This window comes from Diceros bicornis, chromosome 10 (genome assembly GCF_020826845.1).
Source record: "Diceros bicornis minor isolate mBicDic1 chromosome 10, mDicBic1.mat.cur, whole genome shotgun sequence".
NCBI classification, from domain to species: Eukaryota; Metazoa; Chordata; class Mammalia; order Perissodactyla; family Rhinocerotidae; genus Diceros; species Diceros bicornis.
In genome coordinates this window covers 77,274,645-77,287,237 of record NC_080749.1, presented here as the reverse complement: position 1 = coordinate 77,287,237, position 12,593 = coordinate 77,274,645, and the positions used below count along the sequence as shown (strand labels likewise).

Here is a 12,593-nt window from a genome sequence, read left to right as displayed (position 1 = left end):
AGCCGAGGGTTAGGTAAATGAACGGAGACGATGCAGTGCCCTGGGCTAGCAACCGTGGGGAACCATTACTACTCTAGGACTAAAGAAGCAAGGGGTTGGAGTGGTTCCCATGATAGGACATGACTGTCTGAAAGAAAGAGAAGCCTTCAGCAGAGGGGCTGATGGAAGCCAACTCATTGCAACCCAGCAGACAAGAACGGGAGGAATCAATACCCAATTCTCATTTTCCTCCCACCTTCAGTTTCCTTCTGGAGCCTCTGCTGGGCTAAATTCAACTGGAAGATCCATGAAAGTCAGCCTCCTGGGACACAGGTGGGAAGGGGTGAAAAGTAGATCAAAAGGAAGATATCAAGCAGAGCAGGGGACCATGAGCACTCACATATATACAAATGGAAACCGAAAGAATGGTGGGGAACTCTCTGTGGAGTCTTGCAAGTCAGGAAGGGGAATTGCACACATATGGCCACTGAGCGGTGGCCCTGGACTAAAGGACCTCCGTGGATTGCTCAAAGAGTTTGCGGATGTGTGAGAGAGCCTGGAGAACACTTCTGAGCGTTTCCTGGCCGTGGTGGGAGTGCCCACGATGCACAGCTGTTCAGACCTTCTCTTTGTGGAGGAGCAGACTCACCCCTTCTCGTTCCCACCTCCCGTCTCAGGAGCCAAGTGTGTGCTAAGCAGGTAAGGAATCCTGGAGCCTCAGAAAATAAAAAAGTAGAGTTCTCACTCTCCTCGCAGGCCCCCGGTGCTCCATGGCACGCCTGTGGTCCACTGAGGCCCTGCCTTCTCTGCCTTTTCCTGCCACACCAGCTACCCTGCTGTTACAATTTAGCCAGTCATTGTCTTCTTTAAATGCTCTTTTCTCTGATTTCCAAATTTGAATAGCTGATCTCAAAAGGGGGAAGTGGAAAAACGTCAAAGACAAAGTTTACCTTCTTCATGATTTTGCAGTGGGCTAATGCACTAAGTGGGGTTGCAGATTCTTCCTTCTGAAAGGCTTTGAGATCACAGTGAAAAGGCTTTCTTTTGTCTGGAAAGTGGTAAATGGAATAATGTATGAAAACAGAAAATGATGTAGAAGACCTCTGTACTACCCCTCTAGATCTATGATAATTTGTGGTGGGGTGTATGGTATTCTTATGGCAGTGTAAAGACTCTGTATTAAGAATTTTTTCTGCATGCAAATATATGAACCAAATAACAGTGAGATCTTCTATGTAGGATTGATGTTTGTTTTTGTTAAGAATCCACAACTTCCAGAATACATCCTGGAATCAACATAATTCATTCCCATGTTTTACACTTCTTTCCATCTCCTCATGGGTCCATCTCTGTTGAGAACGCACGTAGTGAAACACAAGGCCCTCTACTGTATGCATCGCTTCTTGCTCACCAGGCCCCCCAAATGGGCCAAATGTTAAATACTCGTGCTTCAGGTTAACAGAACTCAGTGAATATTGTCAATTCATTGAGAAATTCCTTCATTTGGAAGTATCCTTTTAATTCATCAAGATAATATTTGGTCAGTGCTTATCTGGAGGTTTCAAAACTTAGATTGTCCAAAAATTGATGAAGGCAGTTCTTTTATCGTCCTGCAGGGTTAAATTAATATCAGTGGGTGAAAGTTGATTCTCACCAAGCTGTCTCAAATGGAGTAGGGTTGTATCACGAGGGATTCAAGGAGAGGCTGACCAGCTGCTTGGTGGTTAAGACCTTCGAGGACTCAGATGCTGAATGAAAGAACAGGATCCAAGGGCGTCTGAACCCTGAGTTTCCAGGACTCCCTGAGAACTGAAATTGATAAGCTCATTCGTGAATATTCATGGAAAACACGGTACCTGGTGTGGAAAAGAATCTAAGTTTCAAGACCTTTTTGTTTCTTAAAGATTATTTGGCACTTTGCTTGGAAATTTTTAAAGAAAATCATTTTGACTTTACAAACTTCTCACCTCTGACCTTGGTGTTGTCATCTTGATCAAATATAACTATTTTACATTGGAGTTTTTGATCATTAAATCATATTTATATCAAAATTGTTTTGACCTGGAAACTTAGTAGCAACCTGCAATATTGCTTTGCTTTCTCTTCCCTCCCCCTACTCCAGTAACTGCAAATATTAAATATTTTTAAGGCCTTTACTTATGTTGCTTCCCATACATTGCAGTAAATCATTATTGTCTAGACACCAAAAGAAAGTCAGAAACCATTGCTGGAAGTGAAGATTCTTTAGGGATTTTTTATTCAATAATGGAGCAATTAAATAGGACATATTATTGAACAGTAGAAAGTACTTTCTTTACAATCTGCACGCTTAGCAGACACATCATTAACCATCAAGTCAACACTTAAGTTCAGGGACACATACGCTGAAAAAGCACTGTTTTGTATATGGATACATTATTTTTCTTTGGAAAATACTTAACACTTTAGGTAGACAATGAAATAGTGAATTCCATATTAAGGCTACAATTTAGTATGATGTGATTATCCACATATTTATGATGCCTAAATTATATAGCAGGAACAAAATTATTAAAGTATAACAAAAATCCTTCTCATTTAATCAAAAGATACATCCTGAAGCCCTTGGGAATTCTAGTCTGCCAGAGTTCAAGGCCATAGCTCATACCAAAGGAGGGCGCGTGTTGCTGTTCGTAGGCTGATGTGGTGAGGCCGCAGCAATGGCTAAGTTCAGTTTACAGTTTATTCATCCTGTCAGCTTGGAGTTAAGTAATCTTTACAAATGTTTGTTTGTGGGAGATACACGTTATTTCAGAATTTGTGCATAAAGTAGAGCTTTCAATATTGTTAAAATTATGCTGTTTCAAAATCACAAAATTTTGTGCTGTGTGCAATTTTAAATTTAAATTTGCACTTATAATATTACCTGATTGTATTAACAGCATTTCTACCTACTCAACATTTTAAGGAGGGTTTCATGTAGGCCCCGCCCAGGTCGTCTGTACTTTGAGGATGGGAATAAGGGGTGTGAGAAAAACCGCAGAGAGAGAAGCGAAATTGACTGACGTGAGGAAAGATCTGTGCGTGTGCATGCGGTGTGTGTGTGCACGAGTGTAGTATGTGTGCATATGTGTGTGTGGTATATGTGTGTGCATGTATGTGTGCATGTGCACGTCGTGTGCGTGTGTGGACCTGTAAGTAGAAAGAGAAACAAATGGAGCAGGACAGAGAGTGAGAAGGAGACGAGTGGCATGGCAGGAGAAGCCCAGGGCTGTGGTCTTAGGGAAGACAGAAGACAGATGCCATGTGGTGATAGTTTCAGGGTGGAATTTTCTTTTTGTCTCCTTTTCAAGAGACTGAAGTAAAAATTCATTATTTTTTAAAACAGATTTTATTTTTTTAGAGAAGTTTTAGCTTTGCAGCAAAATTGAACAGAAAGCACAAGTTCTCACAAACCTGCCCCAGCACGCCCACAGCCTCCCCCACTATCAATGTCCGGCACCAGTGGTGCATTTGCTACAATCGATGAACCCACGCTGACACACCATCGTTACCCAGAGTCCACCGTTTATGTTAGGGCTCACCATTGGTGGTGTACTTTGTGTGGGTTTGGACAAGTGTATAATGTCATGTATCTACTCTTACGCTATTACACAGAATAGTTTTACTACCTGAAAAATCCTTTGTGCTTTGCCTGTTCATCACTCCTCATGTTATTATTTAATGCTCCTTGCTGTTGAATATTTTGGGACTGAATCTTGCTGGTCTGAGTGTCGAGATGGGAAAAAGAAGGCCTAGACGTATTCAGGTTCTAGATGTGGGCTGTTTCACCACGAGCGACACAGAGGTCTCTGATTGGGCCCTCAGACCACTCAGAGAGCTGTGCTCAGGTGACACAAGAGAGCTTCACCAGAGCTGTGTACCCAGGTCAGAGAAGCCTCAGAGCTGGGCCTCGGCAGGTCTGAACGCCAGCAAGGGGGATGAGGAAAGTGGGCCTGGGGGAGAGGTGGTGGGCGTAGCACAGGGTCCCTGAAGGTCCCATGTGTACTCAGAGCTGTCGCAACAGAAGGCACATCTGGGTTCCAGGTTTCACATGCCAGGTCCACTGGGAACATTTTCTTTAAGGAAGCCATACTACATTCCCCTCCAGTGAAATAAATGGCAGGCAGACTCCTCTGGGTCCTGGAAAGGGGTAGCTTCAATATCTCTGAGCGCCAGTGACAATAGAATCCCTTTCCTGTATCCCCCACTTACGAAAAAGGTAGAAAGTGGAGAGAATCTGACAGAGTAATCAATCTATCTTATGAATATTAGACGCATTAGAACGTATTGGAAACCAAGGCACTGAGGGAGCTGGATCATGAGTATCAGCACAGTATGAGACTTTGGTATTAATCTAAGTGGCAGTGTGGCACGATGGCTGAGAGGTGGCCCCCAAAGCTGGGCTGGCTGGGGTCAGAACCCAGGTCTGCTGCTTTCTCAGCTGTGCAACTATGGGCAGGTTACTTAACTTCTCTGTGCCTCATTTTTTCATCTGTAGAATGGGGCAATAATAGTGCTTGCTTCAAAGGATTTTTGTGAGGATTAAAGAGAGTAATGTGTAGTAATTTAGTGATGTTTTTAGTAGTGTCTTTCCTACTGGACATTGCCTGGCACATGATGTGTGCTCTGGCCATATTTTTTAAATAAATACTCCAACCTTGAACAGGTGAGGAAAGTTCTCTTAGACATAATTTACTTCAAATTTTCATAGGGATTTCTCCAGTCTGACCATAAAACCTCATATTCATGATGTCACCGGTGTCAGGAACTTTGAGATTTTTCTAATTACTTGCATAAGGCTCTTTCCCATGGAATTATCTCTAAGTTCAAATCTTCAGGTCGCCCCATTCCTGGATAGGATGACCAGAAACAAGTGGCTAAGTGGAGGGTTGGGGAAAGGCGAAGAGGGAGCTGGAAGGAGGCTGAGGAAGGTGCCATCATTTCTTAAGACGCCCAGTGAATCTTCAGTTGGTGGGGGCTACATAAAAAATATTGAAAGCCAGAAGCCTCCTGTCCCTTCCCACCTTGTAACGTTGTACAAGACTTGTTTTGTAGCATAAGGGTGCAAATCACCCACATTGCAAGAGGCTCTGCAGAACTCAGTACAAACTGCAGGTCATGCTGAGGAGAGTGAGTGTGAACATTCCAGACCCCAGAAGAGCATCCAGCAATAAGCCTGGTTTTCCTGGAGGGTTGGTGGAATCTACCTTATTAGCAAGGGTGAAGCCCTGGAAATCACTGGAGCGTTGTCATCTCTTCAGGCTGTCTGCGTAATTGTGGTGACTTAGAGCTGGTTGGGCCCTTGGTAGTGCTTTTTGGTGAGAAGACACTGATGTGTTATTACTTAGGACTAGATGTGCTGAGGATGCCTCTTTGACCCCTTCACTTTTCCAGCACCCCCTTTTTGAGGGGAACAAGCATCTAGTGAATATTATGTGGTCTCTCTAAACGATATTTCACAGCAGAAACTATTAAGGTTGACCCGAGATATGTGCATTTATGTTAAAACCGAACCTTGCATTTTACAGGAATGATATTCTACTTTACGGTTTTCAGAATATTGTTACGTTGTCTCATTTGATTATTATATGCAACATATAATATGACAAGTGTTATTATACATAAATACACAGTTACGTGATACATGTAATTGTATATAATATAATATAGTGTTAATACAATCTGACAGATTGTTTTCTTGTCCCCAGTGTGTGTGCTGATGAGGCGCCTGAAAGTCAGAGTGACTGATATCACACAATAAAGGGTAAGGTTGTAAAAACTCATTCACTCACAGTTATTCATTCACTCACTAAATATCCGTCGTGAGAAGAACTAGTCTAAGTTTGAGGACAGAGAACAGACCCAAAAGACCCCACTTCTCCCAGAGCTGACATCTCAGTGGGGGAAAGACAGGCATTAAACAAGCAACCAAGAGATAATGTGAGATGGTAAAAAAATGTTAAGAAGAAAATAAAACGCGTGATGCGATAGAGTGGCTTTTGATTGGCTGGTGAGGGAAGGCCTCTCTGAGGATGTGATAAATGATCCAAGGCTTGAGAAAAGTCGGAACTGGCCACATGAGTCTTGGGACTGAGCATTCCACAGAAAGGGAACAGAAAGTGCAAAATCCTGAGGACAGGACTCAGCTGGGTGCCTGAGGAATGGAAAGGAAGAAGCCAGTGTGGCTATTGTGTAGCGAATGAGGATGTCAGGGTTGGAGAGTTTACCCTTCCTACAAGCTCGTAAATTAGTCTATTTCTATTTCGTGACTGCTGAAGAAGACAGGAGACATCTGGGGCAGACTCACCACAGAGGCAGCGCGAGCATTGTGTTTGTGTCAATTCCTTTTGTTCCCCAGGTCCCACGGGGCAACATAGAGGGGCCAGGTGGATGCTGCAGACTCAGCGGGTGTGTCCAGCCGAGGAACGCTGAGCTCGGGAATGCACTGCTTTCTTTCTAGCAAGTGGTGAGCAGGACTTCTCTTTGTCCTGGAGAGAGCCATTGTCTCATCCAACTGACGTGCTCGGGGCAGCCAGGGCCTTGCAGTCTCAGCGCGCCCAGCGAGAAGGCACAGGATGCTCAGATCTGTGGCAGGCGGCCTCTCGCGACAGGGGGCAGAGCGTGCAGAGGCAGATTTGACTTGTGCAGGACCCAGTCTGGCCCTGGCCACGATCTGTTCCGGGGTGGCCTGGGACTTCATTTACCAGTTGCCGACTTTATACCAGTATTCATAGATACCTACAGGCTTCTCATTACTCTGTGCAGTGAGCAGTTAGGGTCCTGGCAGGAAACTGATGGTACTTTTATGGGGTTAAGTGTAAAGAGTTTCATGCAGGGCCTAGTTACAGAGGTGTGAGCTGGATCAAGGGCACTAATAAGGGGTGACGAGGGACTCAGAGACCACTGTTACCTGAGTCCGGTGAGAGCTTGGAGGGCCTGCCAGGTAGCCACTGCCAGCAAGAAATGGGGGCAGAGAGGTAATGCCCAGTCTCACTTTCTCCCCCACATACTAGTCTCTCCTGCCTTATTTCCTACTAGACGAGCTCAACCGAAGCCTGCGGACAAGGGAGCCCACCCACTGTGGAGGTCAGCTTCCAGAGGCCAGAACAGGGCAGGGAAAGATGGAGAATGGATCTGGGATGGCACCTGGAGAATAACCAACACACTGGATCATTTTATTCTCTTTTAAAAAAGATTAGTAGGAAATTACTCCATATCCAGAATTATTAAATTCTAATAAAAGGTATACTATATTTACCTTTGTAAAAGGTTTCCCCCAGAAGTCTTCTTTAAATTCACTTTAAAGATATACAATGAAAAGCATTTAACTCCGTTTTTCAAAAATAATTTCCCTATAAAATTGGGCTGACTCATCCATTTGTACATGAGGTGCTGAAGTCATTCGAGTTTCTTCTGTTTACACTTAGGAAGGAGCCCTGGCTGAGGAGACAGGAACGCTGGATTCTGGTCCCGAGTTTATCATCGACTGGTTACAAAATGAGAGGGTTGTTAATGGTCTCTAAAGCTCTTTCTGGTTCACTGCTGTGTTTAAATACTGCATTTGATCAAGAAGGCAGGACTTTCTCTTATGGGGCAAAGTTGATTGAACTTTGTAATTAGCTTTGCCTTACTCTTTGCTTTTTAGTATAAATTTTGTTTTCTTTTTAATTCTTATTTAATCAAGGTTCTTGTATCTATCCCTATGGGAATTCTGGTTTATTCAGATTTCTCTATATCTTGGTCAAAACCAATCCAGATTCATACATGACACAAACTGCTTCTCTTTCTTAAATTTTAAAGATGATAAATAAAATTGAAGAAGTACAGAGTGATTGACACAAATCTCTAGTTTTTCTGTTAGAATGGAATATGATACTGATTGTCACTGCAGCTCTTCAGTCTGAATCTGCCTATGTGCCCAGGGTAATTACATGCTCACCACATGCATGATTATCGTGGGAGCCCATGCATTCTGCTCGATGGGGCAGTGATATTATTTATGTGCACACACTGATGCTACTGGAACCAGCGTCCTGAAGATTCATGTAAATCCAAGCCTTTGGAAAGTTTTGAAGATAATTTGTTTTATCAGGTCTCTAAACTTTTACTTTAAAAATAAAGAGCTTCTCATAGCCACCATGATATTTAAATACAGGAAATCTCATATAAGTCATTTGTCTTAAAACGACGTGTGGAAGTAATTATTAACTAGTTCCTTAAGGAACACAGATATGCATGCTTCCCTTTATTTCTTTCATCAGATTACTAAGCAACCTGGTTTTACACTAAGACAGCTCTGGCAGGAATCACAGTATGACGAAGGTGAGTGAAAGGGCTCTGGGGTTAACTGGCCCAGTTCCTGCTTTGGCAGGTTAGGAACCTCAAGCACAGGGAAGCTGGCACTTGCTCAAGACAGCACAGCTGGAGGGTGCCCAGGCTGGGTCTAGAACCCAAATCTCCTGCCTAAACATATAGTCTCTCAAATAGTACACGTGTGAGCTCTTCTTGCAAAAAATCAAATGACAAACGCAAAGCTTCAGCCTTCCTTGACTGCTGTCCCCATCCCAATCTCCTTTGCCAAATAACCTCTGTCATCAATTGGTGTGTATTCTCCAGACGTTCTGCCGAATGTTTTCACATAGTATACGTGAACGTGTGCATGTAGATACATGTCTGTGTGGAAGTATATGATATTGTTCTGTAGTTTTTTATAAACATGAATAATATTATACTTTACATTTGGTTCTCCAATATATCTATCTTGGATATTTTTCTGGATCGGCACATATCTACCCCAGTCTTCTAAACTGCTGGCTAGTTTTCTAAAATATAAATAAGCCATGGCATGTGATGGACATTTAGATTATTTCCATTTTTCCTCCGTTACAATGTTATGACACAGTACTTTTCAAAGTCTAGTGAGCATCAGAATCACCAGAGAGGCTTGTGAAAATAAATTCCTGCCCACACACACACTCGGATTCAGTAGTTCTGGGACAGGGGCAACCACCCCACTTCTAACAAGCTCTCTGGGAACGCTAATGCTGGTGGTCCGCGGACCATACTTTGAGTTGTATTCTGTCATGAATGTAGTGCGTCGGCTTCCTGTGCACATTTGTGACTGTTCTTACGTGGGGGTGGGAGGAGGAGATGAATATGAAGGAGGATTTGCTGGGTCATAGGGTGTGTGCATTTTAAATTTATAGATACTGAGAAATTATCCTCCAGAGTGGCCATATTGCTTTGTCTATTTGGCTCTCCCCCTAGCAGTGTCTGAGTAGGAGGGCACTTGTTTCCTCGAATGCTCACCACCTCCAATGTAAACCATCTTCAGTTTGTCCCCAGTACGTTTGTTGGGAATGGTATCTTGCTTTTCCCTGATGCTAGGAGGTTGATCATCATTTCATAATGTACAGGCAATCTGAATCTCCTCTTCTGTGAGTTGCATATTATACCTTAAGCATGTTTTTAAAATAGGTTGTTGGTTTGTTTTTCTCATTGATTTATAGCAACTTAAAAAATATATTTTGGATGTTAATTCCTTGTCTGTTTTATATGTCTGAAAATGTTTTGCCCAGTGCTCTTTCTTCTACACAATGTGGTTGTTACTTTACTCCTAATTTTATAACATTACCTGAATGGAACTGGTCCCTCTGAGGATCATAAAAATTCCGAATAAAGTATTATTTTCCTTTTGGAACCTCAGTTCAAATCCTGTGACCGTACTGCTAAACGTTGGCTAGTGATCAACAAACTGTGGAGAACCTGAGAAAGGAATAGGCTGGAGACTCCCCAGCCCCTTTCAGCCAAAGGAGATTCCATTGTGGAGGAGCGCCCTGACCTTGACCTAATTTAAAGGAATAAGATGCACATATGTAGTTGAAATAAAGCAACCTCCATCTTGTCAAAAAGGAATTTCTGTAAGCTCGTGAGTAAAAGTTCTTTTAAGCCACTTTGACATAGGATTATTCTCTTTTGACATATTATAAACATTAAAGAAAATTTAATGCCCATCTGGACAGTTAGTTTTTGCCAATTGCTACCACCACCAGCTGCAAAACTACACTGACTACAAGCCATCCAGCTGCCGTGCATCCCCCGTGCCGAGAGAGAGCAGGCTGCCAACGCTGCTTCAAGTGGCTGGGCTGGTCCACAGCCAGACTCTGAGGGAGGATGTGCTGTGAAACACAGTAGTCACAACTCGGAGTTTCAATGAGTGTTATTCGTGTTTGCATTTTTTTCTGGTCATCTACTGTGGGAGGCTGCTGGGGACACCATCCCTTTCCTGGAAATGGCAACAAAACATGTTGATCCTTCTTCCTCTGCCTTTTATGTGCTTGCTGGCATCCTTTGCACTCGCATTCTGCTTGCACGCAGTCAGTAGCTGGAACCGCCTGGAGCTGCAGAAAATGGTGTCATCTCTCCAAGCCTGGGTTTCCCCTGCTCCCAATCTCCCTCTCCATCCCTAACGGCACCCCTTACCTTTTTTTTGTCCTTATTTGTTTACCATTTATTTTCTCACACAATAGCAAAGGAAACTGCTTTCTCAGCTAGTATTTTCCTAGAAGTGTTCTTATATTTGTGCACTTGGGTTCCAAATACTCCTGTATGGACATTTCCCCTGAACAAAAAGAGGGCTCGTCTTCCTTCCTTTTAGGAGGTAGTCACTTTCCAGTTCAGGAGATAAATTCTCACCGACATCTCTGGTAGACTGTACTTGTGTTCACCAACTCCTCCATTTTCTTTCCCTGTCATGCTTTCCCATGTGGGTGGATTGATTATTTATTATTGATGCCCTCTTTGTTGAAGTCAGGAAAAGCCATGTGACTTGCTTTGGCCGATAAAACGTGGGCACAAGTGACGTGTGTAACTTCCACATGGTAGTTTGAAGAGCCAGCTTGTTGTTTGAAATGTGTCCTTTCCCTCTGCCAGAGGAACAGCGATGCCCAGACAGAGGCTGCCCCGTCAGCCCAGCTCCTGGAGTGAAGACTTGGAGCAGAGCAACAGCTGACCTTGGGTGGACGTGTAGTGTTGTGAAAACAAAGCAGAGTTGTGGAAGCCGCGGAGAGATTTGGGAGTGTTTATTACTGCAGCATAGCCTAACCCGTTGTGACTGATACAATAGCCTTTCATTTGTAGGTCTTTACAACAAAATCCTCTAACAGGTTGAGATAAGTCAGTAGAACATGGAATAAGAAATCTGGGAAAGTTACCCCTAAACGCAGAGAGTGCTGCTCGCCTGCTAGTGTGTATCTGTCCAGGTTAACTTACGATCTTAGCACATGAGACATTTCAGGGCTCTCAGAGCTCTTCTAATTAAGCCCTCTCATCCTGCACATAAGGAGACTGAGGCTCCGAGATAAGTGACACACTTTAAGTCAGCCAGCTGGTTGGTGGCCCAGGCTCCTGTTCCCATGCTCTTTCAACCATGCCTTCTCCCGAGGTTTTTGGTTCACTTGGCATTGGAAAAAGATAAGAGAAGATTCTTAAGTGAAAGTTTTCTATCATTTTATGTAAAATATTTTTGAAAACCTTGAACATATTAAACTTTCATCTGCCCACTCTAAACCCCAGATTGTCTCCTGTTCTCTTACTGCCGCTTCATGCTGAGGACACTTCATGTGACCAAATGAAACGCATGTTTAGAGAAGCACATTTACTATAAAGGACAAGTGTGAGAGGTTTTTCCTTTAGGCACTATTCCAGAATATCCACATTTGTGATCTTCTTCATTTTACGGTACAGTTAAGAACTGACGCTGTGTAACTGTTTTTTCTAAATCAGTCACATCTAATTTTATTTTAGAATGTGTGAAGGACTCTGCTCTCTTCCTGGATAACAGGACTTCTTATTTTGTAAGTTATGACTCCTTAATAGTAACAAAAGCAGATATTTATTTAATGCTTACTATTACTAAAGCTCTGTTCAGAGCGCTTTCTCTCTTTTTACACACTTAGCCCTCGCAGCAAACGTGTGGTGCACTACTACCATTACTCACTTACAGACGAGGAAATGGAGGCACAGAAAAGTTAAGGAACTTCCTGAGGTCATACAGTTAGTGAGAGGCAAAGCTGGGGTTGGTACCTAGCCAGTCTAGCTATGCAGCTCCGGGAATGGCGACAGCACTGATAATGTAAGGGTGACAATAGCAGCACAGCAACCATGTCGGTATCAAGTCATTGCCACTGCACTTTGAGTTCTTTTGTGAGCCCTAGAATATGTATTACAATAACTTAGGAAGTTGAGGCTTAAGGACACTAAGTGACTTGCCCAAGGTCACAGAAGTGGTGACCTGAAGTTCAGGGCCAGATCCGGTTGACTTCAACGTCTGCCCTCCCTTCACTTTGTCATGCTGCTTTTCTTTCTCATGTCATCTCTACAAAAAAGCAGTGTGACAGAGTAAAGGCATTGTTTTTAGCAAATGTTTAGTGCTTTGTGTGTAAATTACACTAAATAGAATAAAGGTGAGGTCCTTATGACTGGAAACAGACTCTGGGCGGAATAGATGGCAACCTCCTCCTCAAGGAAGTGACGAAGAGCAAACAGACATCAGATGGGCATTTGGACCAGGTGCCTAGCGACATCTTCTCTTG

The 12,593-nt window shown here is 43.2% G+C and overlaps 1 protein-coding gene across 1 annotated transcript in view; it reads left to right on the top strand.

Annotated features, from left to right (window-relative positions):
• FTCDNL1 (formiminotransferase cyclodeaminase N-terminal like) overlaps positions 1 to 5,754 on the top strand; it is a 70,935-nt gene extending 65,181 nt beyond the window's left edge. The window contains 1 exon segment of the mRNA XM_058549519.1: positions 5,709 to 5,754. The gene's annotated coding sequence lies outside the window, so the exon portion shown is untranslated.
• The last annotated feature ends 6,839 nt before the right edge of the window (positions 5,755 to 12,593 follow it).